We start from the raw sequence: 27,616 nt of genomic DNA, 5'->3' as shown, positions 1-27,616 counted from the left end.
AGGTTTCTGCAATTCCTGTGCCTAAAATCTCATCTTGATGGGAAATTACCTTCTCAGACAGAAACATCAAGGAGAGGATAAGACAGAAAATGTCTACAGATCCTACTTTATACATTTCTTACTGTTTTAGATGCAGTGAGGTTTTCCTTAAAAAATAGAATTTGAGATTTGGTCAAAACAATAGAAATGGTTGAAAAAGCATTTAAAATCACTTTCGCGTATGTCACATGTAAAACCATGTGGCTGTGATTAAACAAGCTCATTGTGTGCGAAAGCTAGGGGATGACTGTTGCTGAGCATAACTTGCTTTAAACAGATTTTTCAGAAGGATTATCAGTCATCATGATCAGACTATAAAAAAAGAAAATATGAGCTGCAGTAGAGATCTGAAAAATAGACAGAGAAATGATCCTGGATTCCATCAAAACCCAAAAGTTTATACTACTTCATGTTACAGCTTTGATAAAATTGAAGTTGATGAATGGCTGCTGTTAATAATTTTATATTTGGCTTGTGTTTTAGTTTTCAGGATACTTTATTGTAAAAATTTTTTATTGCTCATTCTTGGTATGGATTTTGTTTGTTTTTACAGAGACAGACTGCATATTTATAGTGCAGCAACTCTCCACATTCTGTCTGGATAGCTCTTGAAGGAGGAGCATGGAGAAAGCATGGCTATGTAGACAAGTTAGTATTACATTATTTGAACATTCATCTGAATCTAATGTGGCTCTTCTGGCTGATATGACAGTAATTTCTATTTTTCTCAAGCAAACCTGCGTTTTCCATATATGAGTGTGTATGTATGTGTGTGTGTGTGTGTGTGTGTGTGTGTGTATGTGTATATAAAAATCTTGGGACAAGAGTGGGGAGTTTGTGCAACTGTTGCTCCTCTCTTTGTTAAAAAAATGTAATAAAGCCAGGTAGTGGATTTGCTTCATATGGAGGCTTGTAGGCCCTACTTTTGTTGTTTGCTTCAAAGAATAGCTGCAGAAGCACCTTAGTGCTGTAGCCCTATTTTATGATGTGACCCAAGTCACTCCTGTATTGTATAGGTGTAGACAAGATGCCAGAGTGTAGTAAAACATGTAACAATCTCATGGACATGATGTTATATATAAGGTGTGATAATTGGTGACTTACTCTGCTCGTCTGTGAAATAGTCCTTTAAATCCTTCAGGTTTTTTGTGTCCATGCAATATTGTCTCCGCTCTTTGTAGTGTAGGAGATCCATCCTATTCTCCTTTGCTTCACTTCTCCTGTTGTGCTTTTTTCTACATCAGAGCAGCAAATGCTCCAGGAATCAAATGGTAATTTAGGTTTGCTTATATCTAGGGAGCACACAGCTAGGAGCTGCATACTGGACCATGGAATAACTCCTTCAGTTTTTAGAGTTGTATGTATTAAACAGGTCAGCAAAGACATAAGAATTTGAATTCTCTGCTATTGTTACATTTCACATCAGTATAAATCCTCAATTTTAATGAAAGTTTTGATATATGTCACAAAACTGGTGGAGGGTTAGATATTACAGATTTGAGTATTGGATGATGCCAGTCAAAAATTGTCTTTTCCTGCTATGAGCTCAAGAACACTAAAAAGATTGAATTATTCTTGTTTGATTACTGTTGGTCTGGTAGTGTCTTGAGATCCTGTCTATGTGAAGTTACAGAGAGATTTCTTATGTATTTCAACAAAGTTAGGATTTTATTCAGTATGTTAGGTAGTTGTGGGCCTTGTGCTGGTTCTTACATGGCCCAAATATGTAAAAAATGTTTTCTGTGAATTTTACCTTTATTACACAAGCCAAAACAGCTCTCCGCAGCTAGAAGTGTTTTCGTTCAAAGCAATGACAATCAGTTTCTGCTAATAAGCTGCCATCCTGGGAAACCCCCAAAGCCTTCTGGAATGTGCTTTCTGCAAAGATGACACTCTAGTTTATCTAAGCCATGTTAACGTGGTATTTTTTTGTTGTTGTTGTCTTAATGTCCCTGAACATATGCTTTTATCAGCTGGATTTTAAAATGTCTGAGTTCCAAATTTCTAAATGATATGTGTGACATGCCCTGAAGTAGAATGATCTTTGGAAGTTCAGATTTGGAAGGAGAGATTTTTTCCATCTAATTTCTTTTATTATAATAGAATATTTTGAACCATATGATAGGTTAATTAAGTTAATCAAGATATTAAGAAGATGTTTCGTTTTCTTATTAGTGATATTCAAACTCTTAATGGCAACATAATGGGGAAGATGTCTCTTCTAGTCCAGGAGAAACACTTTTTAGAGAACTTTTAGAAATACTCTAACACAAGTACTGAATACTTTCTGTGGCCAGTAAATTTCAGGAGGTCACATGTTCATTCTGCGAAAAAAAATGACGATTCGTGAAAGCCCATATACCTTGTTTCAAAAATAGCAGTAAAATTTCAGTAACCTGTACATCCCAGGGTGCTTGAGCAGTTAAGATTGGAGTTGTAGGAGGGATTATATAGATGCATTGAGAATTTACTTTCTTCCTTAGGGTTCTACAACCCCATTTCCTGTGGTTGGAAACATTAGTTTTCCGTGATCTGACCTGCTGCTTTGTATGACATAAGGCGTAAGAGGTCTACACCTAATAAAGCTCGTCTCAGAATACACTCTGACAGCTATTGGCTGCATTTTGGAGAGAACCTATTAAGTTCTTTCATCTACTCAGCAGTATTCATTGATCCAGAAAAAAACCTTCCTCCCAGGTTCAGATGTGAAAAGAAGTGACTGAGTGTGCACGCTTCCATTGACACATAGTCGCTGGGGACTGAACTGCCAGGCTGAGGTCTTCATTTTCTCTGCCACAGGTCAGAGTTGCAGCAGCTGCCAAGGCAAATTTGGGCTTGCTGTGAATATTGGTATTTGTGATTCATTAGGCTTAAAGTGCCTCATATGAAGAGGGGTAAAAGTAAAAGCTGTTGCATTCCTGTGCTGGACAGTTTGTACTGTTGCTGTAATTGAAGCATCAGTATTAAATCTGTAGTGTATTTCTGAGCTGTTTCAAATGCAGAGTTGTACACCTGAACTTCATACAACAGTATCTAGAAATAATATATTCAGGTCACAATTGTCTTGTTGTGGAAGCACAGGCATAAGAATCTTGACAATGAGGAGTTTGTTCCTGGCTTTGCCAGAGTTGGCCTGTGACTTTGGAGAGCTTGTCTGACCCTGCCTTCCCAGAAATGCATAGACACCTTGTTCCCATGTTATTTTAATTCCTTTGGTGAATATTATCTTTAGTGTCTTTTCTTTCAGTTTGCCTGGCTGCAAAACGGGGAAATTTCTGTAGGAAGTTTGCCATTCTTACACACTTGTGAGAATTTTTTGAGACATTTGAATGACAGGTGCTATGTAAAATCAAGTCAGTATTATATACCATGAGTGGAAAGAGCTCTGTGAATGTTGGCACCTGAGCAGAGTCATTAATCCTAGAAGACATCATGCACCAAAATGTATTGGAAATCAAAATATTGAAACTGCAAATAAAATAACAATTGAAATTGGAAACATTTCTAACCATGAAAAGAATGAATTAAAGTATCTCCTAAGAGCTGAGTTGTCTCTATTGAAACCAAGACTATCTATCTGAAACAAGTAATTCATGGAGGAGTTATAGACTTGATACAGAAATCAGAACTGAATTTCCTTGCTTATGTATGCACAAGAAAATGATCTTTTCTGGCCTAAAATATCCATGCATATACATATTTTTTTTGGCTGAACAGTCAGTTGTAAGTTTGTGGCTAAATAGTGCTTTTCTCTAGAGGGATTTAAATTCCATCAAAGCTATTATTTTGAACTGTATAATGTAAGCTTGTTATGTAGACAAACATAATGGCCCAGCTGTTTATTTTAGGCAACTCTCTCCAACTGTATGGATAAATACATGTTGGAGATAATGTGGATCTCCAGCATGCACCTCCTTGGATAAAGTTTATATTGCACATGCTCAGTGTAGTGAATGAAACAAATGTGTCTAAGTAGAAAGAAAATTCTGCAGACACATCATTGCCTTAACAGGCAAGTCCTGTTGGCTGAGTCTCAGTTACTCTTGTCCACTGTTAAGCCTCAAGTGTGGGATTTGGAGAGTCTGTCCAAGGAATTGATGAGGATAGATCATATTTTTGAAAGAAGGGCATTATGACATTTGTGTTTTGTTCTTGGTGAGGTATTGGACTGCCCCACCAGTAGACCTGAGAGAAGGAAGGTTAGACAGTTTTTCCTGAACAGAAATAAAATAGTTGACAATGTGGTCTGGCTAACTATGAATGAAATATGATTTTTGAGCATACTTAATCCCTCTAGTATCTCATGCAAATACTATCTCAAATAAACAGTGTAAGGAGGAATCCATATTTTCATAAGCAAAATAATGCTTTGGCTATTTTAACAAAGAAGGTAAAAATTACCCTCTTGGTGAAGAGATTGGTTTGGCTTGTTTATGGGATAATTAACAAGTTTTTGAAAAAGTTTGCAGTACAATACTATAGACAGTTACTGTGTTGCTAGTATGTTTGCAAGGTTTGACCAAAGTGTGGGTAAGATTTCTCACTTCATGTCACAAAGCAGCCCATGATGTGGTGGTCTCAAAGAATCATTGAGAGTTTGTCTGGTAATTTCCATGGAACCAGGATTTCATATGCAAAATTAAATAACATCAATATCTTGCTTATTCTAAAATTCTCATTTGCTACCCAAAACTCTTGGACTTCAACAAATCCTTTGTGTTTGTAGAGTCTATAACTGGGCTTAACTTAATATGATTGTGCAGTTCTTTCTGACTTACTCTTTTTTACAAGAAAAATCATTTATATGAGAAAGATTGACAGAGTAGTATGTGAAATATTCAGAATTATCCCCATTCTTAAATATGGTGTCTTGGTTAATAACGGAGAACTGAGGTGTTAGCCTGCAAAATCTGTGTTGCATAAAGAGAGGTTTTGTGATATATTTTTCTTTGAATGGTATTTTACAATTTTGTGCAGGATAGATCATTATTCTCTGTGTGTGCGTGTCTGTGTCCTGTTCTTTCATGTTATTGTTGAGCCTGAACAGATAACAGAACTCATGTCCCAGTTATACCAACAATCAGCATAGAATTTATGTGTATGTAAGAAGTTTCAGATTTTCAAATAAGCAGTTCAAAATATGAATGTCGCTGTTGCTATGTATTTTTCCCCAACCTCATTTAGCAGTCAAGCAACCAGTTTTTGGTGAAGTTTTCACAAAAACATCAGGTGCAGTTTCATAAAAGGCCTAAGCTATTAAATTCTGGCAAAATTACAAAGAAGAATTTACAAAAAAAGTAACCAGGTAACTGGTTAACTTGGCATTTTAAGTGGACTTTGGAAAAGGAAACTATTTCCTTGCAATGATACAGAATACAATGTATCACAGGAGAGAGGCAGGGCCGTTTACAATAGTTAGCTTATAAATTCTTGTGGTCTGTGACAGAATCGGCTGGAACTGCTGGACTAGATTCTGTCGAGCTATCATGGTTCATTCTTGTACTCAGTTTTAAGCAGTATCGATTGCAGGCTCAGACTGTCTTTTAAAGCAAAATATTTGGAAATAGCTTACATCTACAGCTATCTAGTTAGTTCTAAATTTAATCTTTCCTGTATACCAAAGGTGTCAGTGCAGAGTGAGGTACAAGGAAAATACAGAGGAAGCTCAGTATCTTTGGTGGATAATCTTGAAAAATATCAGTTGGAAAAATATAAGAATTACCAAAGAATGACAGATTTTTGTAACTGTTTCTTCATTATAATTCTTAGGGAAAGAAAGGTGAGTCATACTCTGGATGCAGGTTTTTTTCAGTGAACTATGGGTGGTTTCATTATGCTCAGTTTGACTTTAACTGTGAAAGCTCTTCATCTGGAGTATGTCTGACTGTAGTGATCATTAGCAATGATTACATTTTAAATTGAGATGCTGATGGCAGAGAAAGTGGGGGATTTTACCAAGAGGACATCAACCAGCCTTACTATGCAGACATAAAAATTTTTCATAATGATTAAAAAATATACATTCATGGTCTACTTTTCTGTAGGTTTCCTATAATCTAAGAATTTGTATCATAGCACATGATTTAAATACTTTGATAGTTGTATACTCTAGTCCATCATTTATCTGTTAGTGAATGACAAGTCTTTGCAGCCAGAGGTAGTTTGACCCTATTAATACACTTCCCCAAAATCTAATGGGAATGATTTGATGTCAAATCATTACAAAATAATAAGTGGTCTGCAGTGGACCTTTCATACAGATCTTCCCCTAGAACTGTACATCTCATATTCCAATTAATCATATGTGTTCATTAGAAATTGGGCTCTGTGAGCCACACACAGTTATGCTAAAAGATAACTCTGTTTGGATGAATGTGGAGAAAAAGAAGCACTGGCTCTCAAAATGAGAGGACAGGCATGAGGACTAATTTTCTCTTGTACTTTCTCTAGAATGCAGCTTCCTCAGACAAACGGCAGTCCTTGGTACCAGTGCCTGAAGGGCAGGGCTGTTTGTTTTCATGAGAGCTCTTCAGCTAATAACGAGCTGTTCAACACAAAGTTGACTGTATCTGCACATTGCAGTGTCAGAGATTTTGTTACCTGCTTAAGCAGCACCAAGCCGTCTGGGGAAAACAGCACCTCTGCAAAAAGGAAAAGAAAATGATGTTGCATCCAAGGCAGCAGGAGGTGCTCCTCTGCTTTCAAGCCTTGAGCAAGCACTGTTGCATGGTGCTTTGGTTTAGATTTTGTTATCTGTAGCTCAGAGTTCAGTTTACTGCACTTGGTTGCATGGTGTTAGTATGCCCAGTGGCTGCAATTCTGGCTTATCATAAAAGGGGAAAAGACTCTTTATGGTCTGCACAAAAGATCCTGGGCGTCTCTTCAAAGGCTGAACAACAAAGAGTATCCAAGGATTGTTGTAAAAGTGCTATTAATGTTGTAAAAGCAAATATTTAATAATACATGTTAGATTTATCTGTAAAGCCTCTTGTTTTATCTGGAAGTAATAATTTAGTCACTTTTTATTTGCTGGAAACAAACACTCACTGAATATTAGTAGATCTGTACTAATACACATGTACACTATCCATTAGTACATGTATACAGAACAAAAGATATATTTTATTTCTTTTCTACTTCTGTAAAACCTGTACACCGTGCAGTTACACCATACATTAATTCAGTTCAGCTTCTCAATGATTTAAGGGTACTAATTATTAAGATTTATCTTTACCAAAAATCTGTCCAGTGCTGGGCTGAGTAAAACTCTCAAGGTCTTGGAACAAATGAGTGACTTATGAAATAGAAGATGAAGAGAAGTACAGAGAGCTAAGGAAATCAGTGAGAATCTAAAGTGAGTTAGTATTTTCATACAATCCTTATTCTCCCTGTAATGTAGTCTTGTTTTACTTGTTTGCATATTTTTTTTCCTGTGGTCTACTTTATGCTGAACACATGTAGTGGACTTCAGTCCTTGCTTTGTCATAAGGTTGCTTTGGATAAAGTCTTTACTGTCACTCTGAAACAGTTTTTGAAGGAAGAGGAGGCAAGGGTAGGAATTATCTATAAATGTCAGAATACCATTCTGATAGTCAACATCTTGGAGTGACTTTGATAAAACATGAGTTTTCCTGGTTCCTCTATGGAAGTGAGGAGGTAACCAACCCTATTTCTCAGATATGAACACGTATGGTAACATACTGACAAGTGATCTACCACAGACAGACCAGGCTTTGTTTCAAGAGAACACTGGGAGCAAGCCAAAATAAGGCTTTTAGAGTACAGAAGCACATGGGAGGCATAGATTAAAAAGATACTCAGAGAAAATATTCTTCTCTGTGGTCATAGCATACTTAACTGCAGTCAGCTTGCTGAGCATGAAAATAAGCTGCTGAATGCACCTTTCAATTAATTTTAATATGAAGAATTCCTCAGGATAATTGATGCACCGTAACAGAAAATTAAAATCTAGGGAAAGTTCAGGGGAGCGAAGGTAATATTACATTTGCTGGAAGCATCTACTCAGATGTGCCTGCAGGAAAGAAGAGGCTTGTTCTCTACAGTCACCAGTTAGGTGAGGCAAAGGCAATTTTTAAATTGAACTTACTAGGAAAATAAGAAGTATAAAGAGGCAAGGAAAATTAGTACACTAAAGGTGTAATAGGGGAAGTACTGATCTCTTCTCTTTGGTGCCCAATGACAGGACCCAAGGGAGTGGCCTGAAGTGTGTCAGGGGAGGTTTAGGCTGGATATTAGGAAAGGGTAAAACACCAGAGGGTATTTGGGCACTGGAACAGGCTCCCCAGGTCACAGTACCAAGCCTGACAGAATTCGAGAAGCATTTGGACAATGCTCTCCTGGCCTATGATGTGACTGTTGGGGATGGTCCTGTGGTGGGTCAGGAGCTGGACTCAATGATCCTTGTGGGTCCCCTCCAACTCAGGGTATTCTATGATTCTCTTTTGAGATGTGGACTACGGTGTTTTATTTTTATAGTCTGTGATGCTGAAAGGAGCTCATAGGTGCTGTTTTTACTGTGTGTGTTACTGCTGCTAAAAACTTCAGAGCTGAACTATTTTCATAAACTAAAAATTGAAGAAATTTTGCACAGCAGGAAAATTTACAAAAATAATTTTTCCACTTTTTGGCCATGTGTCTCCTATTCCTTATGGTTATTCAAAGTGTCAATCCTACAAATAAACTAAAATACAAGCTTAGAAAATCATACAGCTTATGTGTTTCTTTGATAAGCAAAACCAAATGAAATTATGCATATGATTAGATCTGCCAGTTTCTGTGGAATGACCATTTTTCCCTAACTGCCAAGCAGCAAAATGAAAAGCTATGGTACTCTGGCCTCAGCTCCAGATTTTTGCCAGTTTTAGCAGCCGTTTGTCACATGAAAAATCACACTGATTTTAATGGAGGGAATTCCAGGATTTAGGTGCAATAAAGGCATTTTATTTCTGAACAAATTCTGCATCCAACTTGTAAGATTATAATGTTATTTTGCATACAAGATGCAATAACTCTGATGAATTCGCTGTAAAATTTTTGCGATTCTAAAATTAAGAAGAAAGTGAAGATAAGCAGATGTTTACAAATCAGGGTCTCTGTAGAAGTTTATGCTAAATTTATAGACATAAAGCATACTTTTGTCATTATAGAAATAACAATTTAAGTTCCCATAATTCCTGTGGATACATTAAAATGATTCTTTTACTTTTTAAGGTTATAAAAAGATCAGCCTTTTCAAGTTCCACAATAATGATGATCATATTGTTTAATAAGCCACTTTAATGCTGAAGCATGAATGTTTAAGAATGAAAAACAAGATCTGATCTCTTAAGATTTGAGAACACCTCCAAAGACTCCTAAGCATATAAATAATAAACCATAGCAGCAATTATTTTGAAAAGCATCAAGGCACGCATCAAGAATTACTGAGAATAAAAATAATAATTCTGAATTACAAATCGCATTCTGATCCCATTTAAACTGATGGCAACCTCCTGTTGCTTGAACTTAAGATTTAACCTTTTGTCTGGGTATATGCTTTCGAAGCACATATAGGTATTAAGATGTCTAATTAATAAGACAAATGACTTGAAAATTATGCAGAGCATGGGGACATGGAGGTGAAGCATAGGCAGAAAGCATGGAGAAGAAAGTTAACCCAGAATTTGATGGCTTCCATACCTCTTCCTTTCCAACTTTTTTTCTCAACTAAAGATTAGTTCATGTAACCCTCCTATAACTAGGTGACTAAACAAAGTATGTGCTTATCTTCATTTTTATGGCATACTTTTACTTACCAGTCTCTTTCTGCTGGGAGGGATAAGATGTATTGCTTTTGTATTTTATTCCAAAATCCTCAGCAGTCTTCCAGGAGCAGTGAGCTAAGACTATCAATGTGAATTAAATTTTTTCTTAATGGGAAGCTGGTAGTATGGGTCATGAAAAGAAGGGCTGTTACTTAGCCAATGTTCATATGATTGTAGTGTTGCAGGCCATCTATACATCAGCTTTAAGCAAACAGTTATGGGATGTTATGAGCAGCTGTTCCATCCAGCAGCTTCAGAGTCTGACAGTTTTTCCTGGCTGCTGGAGCCCAGTCTGAAGTGCCTTAAAACCTAGAGGTGTCCTTCCCAGACGATGGACGCGGGCAGCTGCTTTCCTATTTGCAGGTTCGACCAGTAGCAAAGCTAAACAGGTACCCCAGAGACACACAGACACACACCCACACACCCACACACCCACACACCCACAGAGGATGTGTGCATAGCTGGCTACTCAGGCTGCCAGAGACAAGGTACTGTCTTCAACAGCATCCACACACAACACTTTCAGGAGTGGTGTTACAGCCATGTTCCTGTCCTCCTCTTTGACTGGTGAGGATTGACATTCAATAGTGAAAGTATATGCACTTTTGTGGATCCCCCAAGCACTGCTGTGGCCCCTCTCTCTGCCCAGCCCTCCTGCATGAATCCCCTTACCCACCCCATGGTTCTCTACTCACCAGCTGGTCCAGCTAGGTGCTTGTTGCAAACAGACATGCACTCACACACTTGTTCCACAGGTACTCCACACTTGGGGCTCCCCCCAAATACCCACATGAACCCTCCTGATACCCCTGCCAGGTTCCAGAGCCACTCACTGACTAGTTCAACTTGAGAATTGTGAGTGAATACACAGGCACACCTCATGCACACCCCTCAGTTTCTTAGTGGTCCGTCAATTAGTATCCGGAGGGTTTTGGCATTGTCTCTGTTTATCCCTTGTCTTACAGTTTGCATCCCCATGCTTTTGTTTATCACTTCCCCTCTTAGATTACTATTCCCATTTGTATTGAAGAGGTCCATGATTGGATAAAGTTAATGAAGCTGATACTTTCCACATCCGCTACACAAACAGGCTGTGGTATTGGTAAGGGTGACAGCTTGAGCTCCATACTCTGTACTCAGCCTACTCAAAAGCTGGGCAGCTTTCTGGCTAGTTAGGCAGTGTTCCTAGTCTCTGACCCCAGTTCAATGGCAGGTTTTGCAGTGGTGGTCTAAGATGTTAGTCCTGCAGCTTCCCATCCCTGTGCTTGCCAAAGGCTTCCCTCCATTTCTGAACAGCAGGTGTGAACACAACATGTCCTTGGTTGCTACAGGTCATATTTTCGCATATAAGCATAAATCACTAATGAAGATTAACAAAGTGTTTGCATGTTCCATTGCAACTTGCAGTAACTTTGGCCCTGGCGCATCTGATTCTGCTGTTCCACAAGGGCACTGCAAGGCTGAACTGAGAAGTTTTGGAGTTGGATGCAGCAGGGCAAAGCGCACTTCCCTTACTAGCAACACTCAACCCTGCTGAGCTGGAGCTGGAACATCTTAGTTGGTAAGAGCTCCAGTCACTGTTTACCTAGCTTTGTAAACATAACTCATCTGTATGTTTCTTAATCTTCATTAGAGATTTTGGTGTGTTTTTTAATGTTTTTGTTTTGTGTCCTGGATTTTCAGTTGCCTATTGTACAGAGATAATGTGGGAAACATTGCACTAGACTGAAAATCTGGTTGGTGCCAGCTCCTAGAATTTTTGACATAACAGATCTCTATCACAGATCTTACAATCCTTCCAGTAAAACTGAAATCCTAAATTGCTTCCTAAATAGGAAAAAAGTGAGAAAGGTTGAGGAAAGTGTATGAGGAAAGCATGTAGTGGAGATAGGATGCAGAGGAGCTAGAGGCAGACAGACCTAAGTGCAGAGAGAGTTAGTGTGGCTTGCAGTAGTGTATGTTTGCATACGCTCAAGCGTCCTCAAGGATTTTATAATCTGCAGTGTACTATGTGTTAGAATTGCATTTTTGTTAAGAGATGCTAAAACCCAACTCTTTCATGTGTACCAACAGTAAATAAAATCTTACTCAAATGAGTAGTTCCAGTCTGTTCCACTTGAACTGTTTGTAATAGAAGAAGTAATGCATCTTGGCATCTGTAAATGCCCCAGAACAATTTCTGTGAGCTACTGTAATACTCCTACATTGAACAGACTGTAGTTCACAGCAGGATTTCTCCTGCAGCGTGGTGATATCCCAGATGAGTCACATCAACAGCATCTCATCCAGCCAGCAAAGTACTGATTATGGCAAGAATGGCTGCAACTACAGGCAGCAAATCTCTGTCCTGTGTTCAAGAACATGGCTGCATTTCAACTCGAGGTTGATGCTTTGTCTGTCTTAATTTCTTTATTACAGGGGGAAGTTTTTTTAGCCTGTCTTCCCTTGTTGGGCTGGAGTTCTTTTTCCCCATCTCAGCAGATATCCCGAGACAGCGTAGACCACATGTCTGGTAATGCAGCTGTGAACTTTTATGGCATCACAGCAGCAGATGCTCTGTATTTGAATTCATTTTCAGATGCTACTATTTTGATAAACAGTATTCAGGGAGTTTTCACTTCATTGCCTAAGTGTTTTCCAATTTGACATTTATGGAGTGGAATGTTGAATTCTGAGACTATAGAAAATGATAAGTTATGATGGCTTTATCACCAACACAGATGAATTGAATAATTGAACAATATGAAGATTTGTGCAAAAGTAACTATATTTCAAAAGTTCAGTGAGCACCAGGAAAACAAATGTTTTCAGAGACAGACATCTAATTTATTTCTAGGTTTTAGGGCTAATCCAAGATTATTGTATGGATACTTTCTTCCTATGAGTAAAAGCTTCATACTGAGCTTTTTGCTGCTTCTGATTTCTTTTACTTTCTTATTTTATTTTTTTCTGGTCAGGTATACTTACTTTTACACTGCAGAGATCCTAATTTGTCATAGCACTTCCCACAGTTACATGTGTATGAAATAGCTTCTGGCTGAAGGAAATCAGCTATCTTGGGAACTGCCGAAGATTTCCTAGCAGGGAGTGTAGGGAGTGCAGGATTCAGTCAGAGTCAGCATGGAGGACCTGGACCCATCTGTGGAAGATCTGCTTCATAGCTCAGGTGTTCCTGTTAAGACATTTGGCTGTTAAAATAACAGACATGGAGATTTAATGAGTTACTTGATGGAGACATAATGATGATGGAGATTTGACTACTCCCAGTTTTGCCTTCTGGAGCTGACATGAGACTTGCCATTGACTTTCAGTAGCAGTCCGTTAAGGCTGCAAGAGATTTGGAGATCTGACCTTACTGTGGGATGAAGACAGTTGGATTTGGCCTTGAGAAATTAAGTTTGCTGCGTGTTCTGACATGCAGTAAAGAAATTTTGTATGTGTTTTTTAATTTTGGTTTCTTTTTTCCCCCCATTTTAATTTTTTCTCGCAAATTTGTCTTCTAAATCTAATTATTTTCAGCTTTAAAAGATGGTTCATTTGGCTGCTGAATTTCTAACTGTGGCTTTTGACATGTGATCTTTGGAATTCATGGAAAGTTAATGGGGGTGGGTCTGTGAACAACTTCTAAGACACTTACAGAAGATGAGGAAAAAAGTTTGTATAAATTCTACAGGAGGTTGCACTGAAAATTTTTTAGGTTTCTACAAACATCAGATGTTTGAAAATCCCTGATTTAGGATATGAATATTTTACTTGGTGAACTATGGCTGCTAAGGCTTGCCCTCTCCTTTGCTTTTAGTCTTTCCTAGGCATTTTGACTGGAAACTGGAATTTGGTATTTGCCTTTTGGCTAGTGGCATCATCCAGTATTCTTGAAGACTTTTCCCAGAAGACATACATATTTTATTTTTCATTTCCAGTTTTGTGGCTGGCTGTTAGGACAGTGCAAATAGTTCCAAAGTGCTTTTAGCTTAAATATGTATTATCTGTGTATTAAAGAGTAGTAATGGAGACAATGTACAGTAGAAATCAGTGCCTAATGTGAGTTTCAAATGCTAGGCTTCTGAGTGCTCCTGAATTTGTTAACACATTTATTTCTATTTTCTATATTGCTTTATAATAAACCTCTTAAAAATAACAGTCTAAATGACCACATTAAAAAGAGAAACCTGCTGTACAAAAATGTTGGCAAATACACAAAGTTTAGAAAAAAATATGTGTGTCGTTTTTCTAGTTGCTCTCAGTTGTTCCTGCAACAAGTAAAACAAGGAGTAGAAAATATTTGAAAGTTTGGTTTTATTTTAATTAGCTGTGTTTAAATTCTAAACATGGATTCAAAGCTTCATCGAGGTGTTGGCCTTGCTGTGAGTTGGAAGATTCATGTGTAGGCCTGAGGATGCAGTGTAACCAACTTCCTCTCCTGATGATGTATTTGTGACAGTATGTGTGGTGGGGGCACTGAGGGAAACATGGGAGTTGTGGGATGGTGAATTTAGCCATGACCTTTCACCTATGATGAGCAATGGCATCTGTTGCCGCCATCTGTTCTGTTTCTTTGCTTATCTTCCTATGTGTGGTACCAGGCAGGGAGCCCTAAAAAGGGGACAAAGGGGTCACTTCAATGAAAGTATAATGAATGTTGCTCAGAAGTCCCCAGGCAGCAGTTGGAAGGATATGTGTGGTCTTTTGCCTGGCAGAGAGGAGGATGCAACAGGATAGTAAAAATGTGATTAATATCCTGCAAGGAAGTTTTCCTGACTGAGCTTCTATACGGAGTAAGTACTGTGTTGTCTGACAAAATACTGTAGTGAAGATAAAGTTCAGAAACTCCATCACCCTTAGAGAATATCCATTTGGTGGAGCTTCCTGATTTAAAATAGCGTTTCAGCTACTGTTTAAAAGTCCATTCTTCATAAAACCCAGCAAGCAGGAATATGTAAAAGTTTTGGCAACCAAGAGTATATTTCAGTGAGAGAACAATGGGATATTTAAGGGAAAATAACTGGTCGTTGCAATAAACATCTTCTGCTTTTCTAATAAATCTACTCTATTTGGGCAGTGGCTTTTTAGCTCTTGGCAAGCTTGTAGGATGTTCTGTAGCAAAGACAAGAATTTGGAAAACCTCAGGGGGCAAGCCTGGCTGCAGTCTGTGACAGCTGGTAATGTATGAATCTAAAAATGGTCTGAGTATTGTTTAAAAGTTTCTTACAAGCAGCATAATTTGTGGAGATCAGAATCACATTTTATAAAAACACGTATTTTTTTAATCAGATGAATTTCAGTTCTATGTGAAGTGTTTCTTTCTTTTGACAGAAGTTGTGTGATTTATGACTCATTCTGTACCTGAAATATTTTGGTTAAAGAAATCACTTTTACATGTAAAGCATTTCATTCCAACTCAGTATTGACAATAATATGAAAGAAGAGTTGCTGCAAAGTTTCTTTTCAGTGTGTTTTTATTTAACCATTGTCAAAAATTCTAAATAGTGTGGAGGTAAAATTGAGGATATATTACAGGTATATCAGAACAGCAGTTTTGCTAACTATATCTGTTTGCAGAAGATGCAGTACAGATTAAAAAACTCACGATCCTTGTATGGGCATCCATACCATTCAGCAGATGGGTTTGGCTAAAGTAATAAAAATTGAAAACAAAAGTTGACACAACCAAAATATTTTTTGAGTGTTTGGAAAGTGAAACTTTTTTTTCCCCTCACAAAAGGATGTATTTAGTCAAAATTTGCTCTGAAAAGTAACTTTCTAAACTGGTAATGACACACAGAAAAAAAATGTTGTTTGACCTAGAACTAGTTTTGCTTGCTTAAGATTTTGTTAAGAAAGCTAAAAGCTATTTATATTCACATCTAAACAATTCTCCATACTGTTCCATTTTTTCAGTCACTTCTGGGGTACTGAGCCTGGGCAACTAAAAATTCAGAAGGCTGAGTTAGTGCGTAGGTTGCTGGATATCGTCTAGAAATAATATTTTATTTTGGAAAGCTAGCCCTGTTAAAAAAATTTTCTTCTTGCATGCTACATTTTCTCATTTTCTATGTGGTGTTCCTCACATTTGTGTAGCTTCCAAATTATGGTAGTGTGTGTGAAGGGAGTGCTTCAGAATATCCACACAATAATCTTTTAATTCACAGGTGAAGTTCTGTCCTTGTATAAGTCAGTGCAAATTTTGCAATTCATATCAGTAATTAGGACTTCATGCAGCCATCTTGATTTTTGTGACTTAGCCATCATACCTGACTTATTATTTTTCAGTAATGTATCAAAATTGAGATTACATTCCATAAATGTGGAATGATAAAACACTTTGGCAATGATGTGGGAAGTCTTGGAAAGCTTAAACAATTAGAAATTCAATGAAAAGACCTACCTTTGCTCCATGCTGAGAGGACACAAGTAAATTTATGTTCTCAAAATTCAAGAGATCTCATCACCAGTGTAGTTCTTTGGCATTCATAATACTATTTTTTGTGAGAGGAGCAACTAATTATCACAGATTCACAAATTCACAGAATATTCTAAGTTGGAAGGCACCCACAAGGATCATCGAGTCAAACTCTTAAATAAATGGCCCATATCCTTTAATATCATTTTGTATTCCTTGCACATTTAGAACTTCCATAGAAGCCAGTCATAATTTTACATGCAGTTAAAAAAAGTAGGACCACAACTATAAGTGTAGGTGATCTTTTTTTCTAGTTTAGTTTAAATAAATTACACTAAATGTAATCCCAACAGACATTTCCAGAACAAATTTTACTTGCCTTACTAATGCAAGGTTTTTGTTGAGAATTGGGCACCAATAAGAATAGCATTTACTTTGCCATAAATCTTTGAAAAATCTTCTGATACACAGCAGGTAATTTCAGAGATAAGAGAAAAAGAGAGAGAAAAATTGTATCCATTTCTCTGCCTTCTATTTGGAGATAATTAAGTTCAGAGGTTCTGAAGGAACATTGACTATATTCCAGGATGGCCTCCACACCAGAAAATGAAATTAATCAGTCATTGCCATATTAAGTGAAAATGAATTAGTCGCAGACAAAACAATGTATTTTCATTAGTCATGTCAAGATGCAAATGTGAAGATATATATCTTTGCATAAATGTTCACAGATAAACAATATAATTAAATTCACTACTGAAACAAGCTAATTAAATTTACTGCTATGTAACAGATATTCTCTTAAGTATATGATATTTGGCTTACAAGAGTATGCAGTAGGTTCTTTATCTGTGTTTTGTCTATGATGATAGGAGAATTTAATTTTTGTTAATCTGGCATGCCTGGATTCAGGCAGTGACTCAGGAAGACATCTGTGTTTATTCTTAGCACAAACAGTCCATCTAAATCTCATGGCTGCAGATTTTTATTTTGTTTTAATAATGTTCCCCTGAGGAGTACGGTATACAATCTGATCTCACAGTTTTGCAACTGTCCCTCAAGATGGTTCCAATAAGACCACTTTTGTCTAATGACTAGAACTGAAACAAAAGTTTTGCTTTACATATTTTCAAGGAATTTTACTAATTAGTGTCAAAGCAACCTTCACCGAGCATTTGCTTTAATTTCTGAAATATATCTAGTAACAGAAAACACTTAAAAATCACCCATTAACTAGAAATTATTCAAAATTCAGTTGATTTAGGTTTTTGCTATTGAATGGAGAGAATGCCAAGTAGGTAAGTGGTAGAGATGTACACAACCTGTTGTGCAGCAGTTGTGAACTCCTGCACTCCAGCTTGGAAAAGAACAATGGATCACAGCATGTCTGTCCCGTAGAGATTACAGTCTAACATACACATCTTCAGATACTCTTCAGAATCATAGAATTGTTTAGGTTGGAGAAGACCTTGAAGATCATCCAACCAACAGTCCAACTGTTAACATAAGCCTGCCAAGTCCACCAGTAAACCATGTCCTAAGTGCCACATCTTCACATCTTTTAAATACCTCAGCTGAGTCTACTACCCTGAGTAGTCTTGTTCCAATGTCTGACAACCCTCTTGGTGCAGAAGTTTTTCCTAATATCCAATGTAGACCTTCCCAGGTGCAACTTGAGGCCTTTTCCTCTTATTCTGCCACTTGTTACCAGGGAGAAGAGGCCGATGCCCACCATGCTACAACCTCCTTTCAGGTAGTTGTAGAGAGTGATGAGGTCACCCCTGAGCCTCCTTTTCTCCTGGCTAAAATCCCCAACTCCCTAAGCCACTCCACATAAGACTGACTTGGGCTCTTCAGGCGTCCATTCATGCGGCTTGACAGCAGCTGGGAGTAGAAGGCTCTGAGAAACAGGATTTAGAGTGGCACTAAGAGAATTTCATAAGAACTAGATTAATCCCTAGATTTTAGATTTGCTTTAAGAACAGCATTGAAGAGAGAATATTTAAAAAATAATCAAAGAAACATTTTCACTCAATCAGGGAAGCCTTATGAGGAGTGGCTGAGGTCACTTGGTTTGTTCAGCCTGGAGAAGAGGAGACTGACGGGAGATCTCATTATGGGCTTTAAAATCCTCATATGAGGGGAAGCAGAGGGGCAGGCACTGATCTCTTCCCTCTCACGACCAGTGGTGGGACCCAGGGGAATGGCCTGAAGTTGTGCCAGGGGACGTTTAGGTTGTGTATTAAGAAAAGATTCTTCACGCAGAGGATGGTTGGGCACTGGAACAGGCTCCCCACGGAAGTGGTCATGGCACCAAGCCTGACAGAGTTCATGAAGAGATTGGACAATGCTCTCAGGCCCATGGTGTGACTCTTGGTGTAGGGCCAGGAGTTGGACTCAATGATTCTTGTCAATGATTCTTGGGTCTCTTCCAGCTCAGGATGTGCTATGATTCTCTATTTGTAGAAGTTACTCTGAGTGTTGACACTATACGAAGCATAGGTTTCTTTTTGATTTTGTGTAGAGAAAGAACAAAATGTTTTCTGAGCAGTTGAATATTAAATGTAATATGTGAAGTGATTCCTATGAAGAGGACTGTGTCGAGGGGCCAGCTTCAGTGTTTCAGCAAGGCAGACTGTTTAGGGATAAAAGTCTTACATAATTTGTTTACACTATTAATATGTTTATTTTCTGTTTGTATAAGCAAATCAGTCCTGAATGTGTGGTATATTCAGTAATGTAGCACTTGTGTAATCATTTGATGATCATTTGATGCTTAGTCCACAAATTAAATACACAGCTGACAAGAGAGAGCTTTTGAATAAACTAATGCTGCTGCCTATATATGATAGTGATATGTTATAATAAATACTGTTTTCTGTGTAGATTTATATTATTCTTTTTTCCCCTCCACTGTAATTTTCTACAGGAAAGCTCTTCAGAAGTTCACAGGTGGGCTGTGAACTACAAGGAAGCATGTTTTCAAAGAGCAAAATTGAAAGACTTTATAATTAGATCCTTTCAGCAAAAGACTGGTAAATCTTTGATAGTAACTTTGCTAACACCTTCTGAGCTGATGGGCTTGTTTTTTATACACACTAACACACCTCCTTGCTATATGAAGCCTACTGTAATTTAAAGGAGGAACTACTGAATTTACACATCATTTAACATATTTTAAATCTGCTTTTTGTGTATGATTCAAGACCCCAACCAGACTAGACTGTTGAAATAATGAGTGAAAAATGCAAAGATTTTGTCCCAAAATAATGACAGGGTGATCCCTATAAATACATTAGGGAAGTGAACAGTATGACCTGTGTATTCTTGTTTGAAATGGATTTTCTTCTTTTTGCATCAACAAAAGCTGTTAGGCAGTAAAGTCCTATAAATCTACAGAAAGCAAAGGTGGGAATTCATCAGTTAAAAGGTTGTCTGAAAGTCTAAAATCCAATTCTTTATAAAGCTGACATATGGGGAGAATAAAGCAGAAATGACGAAGGAACAGCTGCCTAGGGAAACAGTTATGACTTAATTACTTGGTGATTAGTAAATAGGAATTTGAAGAGAGTGTTGCAGGGTCAGAGAAAAAGAGCCATGACCCAGTTAACAGATTGAAACTGAGAAGATCTAATACTCAGATGCTTAAAGAGGAACCTTTTTGTAATTGTAGTTTCACACCCTAAGGGTAAAACTCTAAAAGCTCGTAAGTAATTTGGGAACTCAATTTCCATTTTGAATGAAGATTCCCAGGTAATTTCTGAAAAAGGTTCTGAATCACTTTTCAAAATTTTGCCCTCAGCTTTTTTATGCATTAATTGTTCTGTAAAGAGGAAATGGATATTCAGCTTTAAGAAGTGATTAAATTCTACCAGTGATAATCTCCTGATGTCATTTTTATAGCTGTGTTCCTGAACATGAATTTGTTGTGATATTGACTAAGAGTAGATTCTGGTATGCTGGGGTCTGGTTGTGATTTTAGAGTTAGAAGCATGAGTCAGTACTCTTTAGCTGAGAATAGCATCTCTTTCTTACCCCTTCCATGAGTTGGCACTGGATGGATGTAATCTACTTACTTTATCCATGAAATAAAGGTTCTTAACAACTGAGCTGTAATACAACCACATGTGCTCTCAAAAGAAAAGGATAAGAATGAAGATGTTGTGAAGAATATATGCCTATTGCAGCCTATACAAATCTAAATCTGTAAATCCTTTGTCAAAACAGAGGCAGAGTTCCTGTCTGCCCTCCCTTTGCCTTGTTCTTACTGCCCCTGTTCCTTTTACAGCAACAGGTTTCTGTGATAACAGTTTCAGTGAAGTACACAAAGCTGATGTGGGGCATATGGTTAATCAGTGGTAAATCAGGGATGCAAATTGTGAACAGCACTCATTGTGAAGGAATGGGAATGGATAAACGTATCCTGCACTGCAGAAAATCAGAACAGGATTGGATTAATCAGCACAGCATGTATTAGGAGGCCAGGGCATGCCCTATTCATTTGAATTTCAGCATGTCACAGCTCTCGAAGCCAGAGTGTCTGTAATTAAATCAAAAAATCAATGTTAATGCTCAGCTGGGACACACAGCTCAAATCAGAAGATAATCAGGAAGTGCTGGAAAATTGAAGGTTTCATACAAATATTCTGTGGGCTGTACTGCACTTCATCAGTGTCCTTCAGTACTGTTTTTTCAGAACAAGTGTTACATGGTGGTGTGATGCAATTAAAGCTGTTTGACACTTACCGAGGACAGGTGTCACTATACTTATTTATGAGTGTAACAATGGTGGAATAGAATAGAATAGAATAGAATAGAATAGAATAGAATAGAATAGAATAGAATAGAATAGAATAGAATAGAATAGAATAGAATAGAGAAGGAGTATGGTGCTGTGTAATGCATGAATTGTTGCATTATGCATGGATTGCACGTTTCAAGCTAGAAAAAATGGCACATTTTTTCAGCTCAGCTTCTGGCCAGCTCTCAGAGCTTGCAGGACTTGTGGTTTTTAGAGTGACATGGATGTCCCAGCAGCTCTGAAAGCAGTTTTTGTGACACCATGGTCCTGCTTTAGGAGTTGCGTGATCTATATCATACCTCAGATGAAAAGAAAATTAAAATCATGTAGATACTGATCCTCTGTGAGCAGTATCACATGGGGTATTTATGGCACCAGGAGATGATGATAATGTCATTGACATCTGTTAATGATTAATGACCTGTTGGAGTGAGTCCAGAGGAGGCTGCAAAGATGGTCAGAGGGTTGGAGCACCTCTCCAATGAATGCAGGCTGAGAGAAGAGAAGGCTCTGGGGAGACCTTATAGCACCTTCCAGTACCTGAACAGCGCCTACAGAAGAGCAGGAAAGGGACTTTTTATAAGGGCATGTAGTGATAGGCCAAGGGGAACTTGCTTTAAACTGAAAGAGGATAAATTTAGATTAGATATAAGGAAGAAATTATTCACTCTGAGGATGGTGAGGCACTGGAACTGGTTGTTCAGAGAAGTTATAGATTCACCATACCTGGAAGTGTTCAAGGCCAAGTTGGATGGGGCTTTAAGCACCCTGATCTACTGGAAAGTCTCCCTAAACACAGCAAGGGGGTTGGAACTAGAAGATCTTTAAGGTCCCTTCAACCCAAAATGTTCTGTGAATCTTTGATGGTAACAAAAATACTCTTTACTCATATTTCTATAATGATTTCAATGTAAGTGAAAATATTCTATCAAGAAAGTTTCTTCATGCAAGGGAGTCTTCTTTGGGAAGACCTAAGAGCTGGAGAAGCAGTGATTTCTTCCAGGCTGGTTTAGGGATCGGTCTCATTACTGCCAGAGCAAGCTGACACGTCTGGGTTTGTCTTCTAAGGTCCTGGCTCCATAAAATATGCCCACACAAACTTCCTGCAATATGGGTACATTTTTTTGCTGCTCAGATGGGGATTTTTCAGGCTAGATTTCTGGATCTACATGTTGATTATGAACTGAAAAGTTAGGAAGAGTGCAACGCAGCTGGGTTTGTGTTTGGAGACTTAAGTCAGCTTAAATAAAGCAGTTCCTAGTATTGTCTCCCTTCTTTCAGCATGTCTGGCAGTGATGAGGTGTATATTGTGCTCCTATTATGGCAGAGGCATGGAGTAACAGCCCTTGGGAAACCATCAAGGTCAATATTGTCACTGGCTGTTCCTAGTATGGGGAAGGCTCCTCTGTCTGAGTGGCACAAGGCTGCAAAATGTTGTCAGTAAGCATGTAATAGAGGTCTACTATACAAGCATCTTTCCATAGCTTGGAAGATGTGACTTGGAACTGTATGGAGATGGACTGTCCACATGAAAAATCTAGACACAGCTTTTAGTCAGTCTGAAGTGCTGGGGGTGTTCATGATTGCAATTTGCAGCAGGATCCTTGAAAGATCCTGAATAAAACATTGCAACAAATAGACATTTGCCAATATTAATAACAACAAAAATACCAAATGATCTGTGCTGTTTTCTGACAGTACAGAAATTATATTTCAAATTATGTGGTTGGCATCTTCTGAATTTAGCTTTCAGTGGCTACAGCAGAGATGTTGTGAGTGCCCTCTGTTCTGACCCATTCTTTCACCCACTCATCAACTCAGCTGTGAAAAATTGCCAAAGGCTTGTGTTGAACCTTTCTCAAATTCACAGTTGTTTGACAGGCAGAAGCATCAGAGTTGGCAGGAATCCAGAATGCTCTCAATTGGGATGTGCCTCTCTGAGAACCACACCCTGGGATGTCATGGCAGCCTGAGAAGCTGCATGCATGTGTTTCAGGGCAATGCAGGCACTGGTGCCTGGTGGTGTGTCTGAGGCTGGGGGGCTTATGACCCACTGTCTGATGGTGGCTGTGCTAGCTGGCTGTACTGAATGAGCATAGAGCAATCCATGACTTCAGAGAGGACTGCAGCAAGCCTTCTTGCTCCTTTCTGGTGTCTTAGTGATGCCCTAGGATAAAGAAAACTAAACAGTAAATTAGAAGCCTAAATGAGAAGTCCAAATGAAGCACCTGTGAAGTGATTATTTTGGCCTCTGGGCAGGTGATGGTTGATGCTTTCTATAGAGGAAGAACAGTGATGTGATGTGAAAGGAAAAGGAGAATCTTGTTCAGTAAAATCTTGTCCTCCAGCTGAACCTGGAGGATGTGATCAGCTGCCAAATCTGCCAGAAGCTGCAAGTGTATCTGACTAGTTAACTCCCACAGACCTTACATATTTCCTACAAATCAAACAGTTCTCATAACCAGATGCTTTTTTTTACTTTTCCTTTTGATTTTATTATCATCTGTCATGTTTTTTCATTGCTTGCATAGGTATCTTTTTGGTTTGATTTTTCCTTGCTTCCTAGTATGTTTGCATTTGTTATCTTAATTTTTTGGCATTTGCCTTGGTTTAATTACATTCTATCTATCTCTGACATTCCAGGCTGTTCACGCATAGTTGCATGATCTGGTTCATCTTTCTGCATGCTTCTCTACCTCTTTATTCACTTTGTGTGGTCCTCAATGTTTGCAGCTCTATCAGCCACTATTTCAAATGTCAGACTCAGTTCATGAGCTCAGTTGAACAGAACTTTTTCCTTTTGATATTTGCTCTGCTAATTCTTGGGCACAGTTTTAGAAAAAAATAACAGCTGTGCTTTTACTTTATCAGGTATCTGGCTTATTGTAGCCTTACTGCACTTTCATTGCCATGAACAAGTAGTAATTACTTGATTCACATTTTAGTCACATAATGAACTCTTATATAAACATATACATATGCACACTAATCCAGCTGTCTAACCCATTTACTTTACCCATGGTTTTCTAAGAAGTGTCTTTTCTGCAGAATCGAAGCCCTTGAGGCTTTCATAAGGAAGTGAAAGAGATTAGTCCTTGTCTTCAAAATTAGCACGTTATGACAGTATCTCACAAAGCTGGACACTGGTTACACTTCAGGCATGCTCTGGCTGGACTAATGTGGACAGTCCCAATTGTTCCATAATGTCTGTTGTATTTTAATGCTGCCTCTTACTCCATACTTACATTAGCATTGCTGTCGTATTTCCCCTAGGAAGAGCATGCACTGAATTGTGACCTTTGAACACAACTGTGAGAAAAGAGGAGTCATAAATAAAGATTTTTTTAAATGTGCTCTGTATATTTTCTGTGAATTTTAGTGAATGCCTTCAAATATGCACAGATAATTTTAGTGTTGTTTTTACTTGTTGCTTTAACTGTCTAAATGAATCCATTTGAAGTAATTTGCCACACGTTGCTAGCCTTCTACAGAAAAAGTGATTAACTGGTAACATTGTATTTCACTCTTCCTCCTACACTCTGAACTGAAAACTTTTAAGGTGAACTGCTGACAGCTTTCTGTAACTACACTTTCAGCTTAATCTCCCTCTCCGCATTTCTTCATCCTGCTTTTCTTGCACAGAGCTGGTAGTTTTGCAGTAGTTTCTTAAAAGAAAAAAGAGTAACCCATACTGTATCTGTTGTCATTCAGTACTCTGCTGAGTTTACTGACCCTTACTTTCTTTTCTCCTCAGCAATGCATTCAGAAATTTGGCTAAATGTTTAGACGTACCAGACTGACTGATAGCTACAAATGCTCTGTGATTATCTGAGAAGATTCTGAAGCCAGAAATGTAAATTTTACACTAACTGGAAAAACTTGACTATATTTTCTGTCTTCTGGACTTTGAACTTCTTGTTGGAATCATCTCTTAGTTGTTTATGCTGTCTATATTTGTATCACAGATCAACAGTTTTTAACAAGGTGCCTCAAATAATTGTGGTTATGCATTCATGTTAGTTTAAATGTGCCTAACTTGTAAGTGCTTGATTCTGAACATTATGCTGGCTTTGTGTAAGTCAGGAGAATATTCATTAAAGTAAACTGATATTTATCTCTTTAATTAACAATGACTATATCCCGGCTAAAGCAAAGTAAGTAAAATATTAATGGCATGAGGGGACATAGCAATAATGTAAATGAGGACCTTGAAGAGCAAAAAAATTACTGCAAGCCTTTGTGAAGAAATTGCAACTTATAATACAGGCTAATAATAGTTTGCATTTCCTCCTAAATTGTTACTTAGTATCAGTCAGTGTTGACATCTGTCATGATCACACGAGCCAACTGAGATCATGTTTTAAATTGCATGGGCAATTACAGGGTAGGTCAAATATGTTAAAACATGGATATATAGACTTCACAAATGGAGGGCACTGAAAATGCACAGCACACCAGATAAGCCGGCATGCTATCAGCAATGCATCTCTTAACAGGTCTTTAACTAGGACACCACGCTTTAACTAGCACTACTGTATGCTAGAAATATTCTAATTTTCCTGAGGCCTGGCAGCCTGCTGTTCCACAAGCTCTCTGTTAGGAACTTGATCTAACTGGAACAACTGGAGGGAGATGGTTTTCTGCAAAATAGCAGAATGGGCATATGCTGATTCCTAGATGTAAAATAAAGTAAGAGCAACTCTGCCATATTTCAGAGGACTCAGTCCCATGGACAAACTGTGTATATTTGAAATGTAGGGCAGCAGTATGGAATGTAGCTGTCTGAGGTGAGGGACGCAGACCTTTTAAGGGTCACAAGTTGCTGTATGTCAAGTCCCCTGTGTGAGCAACACCTGGACATTCTGGAAGCAAGTAGAAGCGAGGAGGTAGCAGTTATTCTGCTCGGTTTAGCTGGCCTTTCTTCATGTACTACCAAGGAATTGTTTGACTTTAACCCCCAATAATGTTCACAGATTGTTGATGGTAAAAGAAAAAAGGCATTTACTGTGCAAGTCATGTATCCTGTATAAGTGAATTCTGCTACCAAAGCTTAAGATACAGTTCTATAAATTTGGCCCACAGTATTTCAGCATGTCTTTCTCTTTGTGTCTCACTACTCATAGATTACTTTGCTCCCAGTGGGTTCCTCCTGTTCATAGTACCCTTAGTTTTGGGTACTACAAAGAGATTGGTTAATTGTAGTGCAAGTGATAATGGAGCTGATTACAAGTACAGAAGAAATTGTTTGTGATGGATAAACTGCATAACAGAAATGCCTTCATATTGATGTTTCTGGTTTTTTTCACATGTAAAATACTAATCTACATCTTGAAGCTGCTGCTCTTACATGTACTTTGTAACTTGTATTTACCCATCAACAGGCTGAGTAGCAGTGTGGATGCTTACGGGTTCTACTGATGCCCCCATGTGGATGTCTGGCAGGATCATTCTAGTCTGCAGTTGAAGACATAATTGAGATTTACTGTTAATTTAATAATAATTTATTTCTCTGTCATCCATAAATAGCCAAAAAAGTTTGACTGTGTGGGATACCAGAAGCATTTTTGAACTATGCTTACCATTCTCTATGAAATAGTGCTTGACTATCCCTTTTTTGCATCTAGCATTTGAAGCTATTGTTGACATACTGGAAATAGCATCATACTAACCAGTTTGCTTATTTTTGTGGGATTCTTGAGACTCAAGAAAATTTTCATTCCATTATTAATGTCCTAATAATAGCTGTGATATAGTGATTGCCTAATTGGTGTGCTAGCACAGAATAACCTAAACCTCATACACTGATTTTTCTGCCCCTGTGAACGAATATAATGGTGCTGTAACTAGGAGTCCACCTGTACCTCTGAATCACCAAAAATTAGTGTTAAGATGCTGGAACTGTCTTTAAATGTGACAGCTCAGGTACTGTGACCTTGCTAGCTATAACAACGATAACCTTAGGAGGGGCTGATTTGTGTTGCTACTTGGCAGAGTAGATTAACTTGCATGAAGGCTCAGTGTAAAAGACATCCTAACGCTGACCCGTGTTTTCAGAAGAGATTTCAGAAGGAAATGACAGACAAGGTAAGTGTAATGATAGCTTAGGGCCACAGTTGTGCCGTGGCAAATGCTCCTCTTGGCCATATAAACACTCACACCTTGCGGCTGGGGTGCTCAGGGAGCCCAAATTTCAGTTCTTCTTCTAAAGACCTCCTTGCATGGACTTTACTAATGACATGGAAAATAGTCTCCTGCTGGTGGAGGGGCCTGGCACTGGGGACACCTCAATTCCCAAACAAGTATCTTGGCCACTAATTTAAAATTACATTGCCAGGCTTAATGGACAAGTAGCAGGGCTAGGTCTGTGGCTTTTATAGTTACTTTTTGGTCTTAGGTCCTTGGTCCTTAAATTCTGTTAAGTTGGGCACTTAACATGACTTCTGTACCTCTATCATGCACTGAGATCTTCTGATAAAACTACACAGTGTAGATACCTAAGTACTCTTCAGAGTTAGACTCTTTTATGTTTAAAAAATTGGTCCTAGGTGTCTT

At 38.2% G+C, this 27,616-nt stretch overlaps 1 protein-coding gene across 2 annotated transcripts in view; it reads left to right on the top strand.

Annotated features, from left to right (window-relative positions):
- TMEM200A (transmembrane protein 200A) overlaps positions 1-27,616 on the top strand; it is a 53,027-nt gene that overhangs the window by 10,532 nt on the left and 14,879 nt on the right. The window contains exon 1 of one of the 2 annotated variants that reach the window (XM_069010781.1): positions 638-687. The exons of the other annotated variant lie outside the window; for it this stretch is intronic. The gene's annotated coding sequence lies outside the window, so the exon portion shown is untranslated. Of the gene's footprint in view, positions 1-637; positions 688-27,616 lie in introns of those variants that run through there. 2 annotated transcript variants of the gene reach the window in all.

Source organism: Aphelocoma coerulescens, chromosome 3, assembly GCF_041296385.1.
Source record: "Aphelocoma coerulescens isolate FSJ_1873_10779 chromosome 3, UR_Acoe_1.0, whole genome shotgun sequence".
Taxonomy (NCBI): domain Eukaryota; kingdom Metazoa; phylum Chordata; class Aves; order Passeriformes; family Corvidae; genus Aphelocoma; species Aphelocoma coerulescens.
The sequence above is the reverse complement of the archived record's forward strand: the minus strand, read 5'-3'. Positions and strand labels throughout refer to the sequence as shown.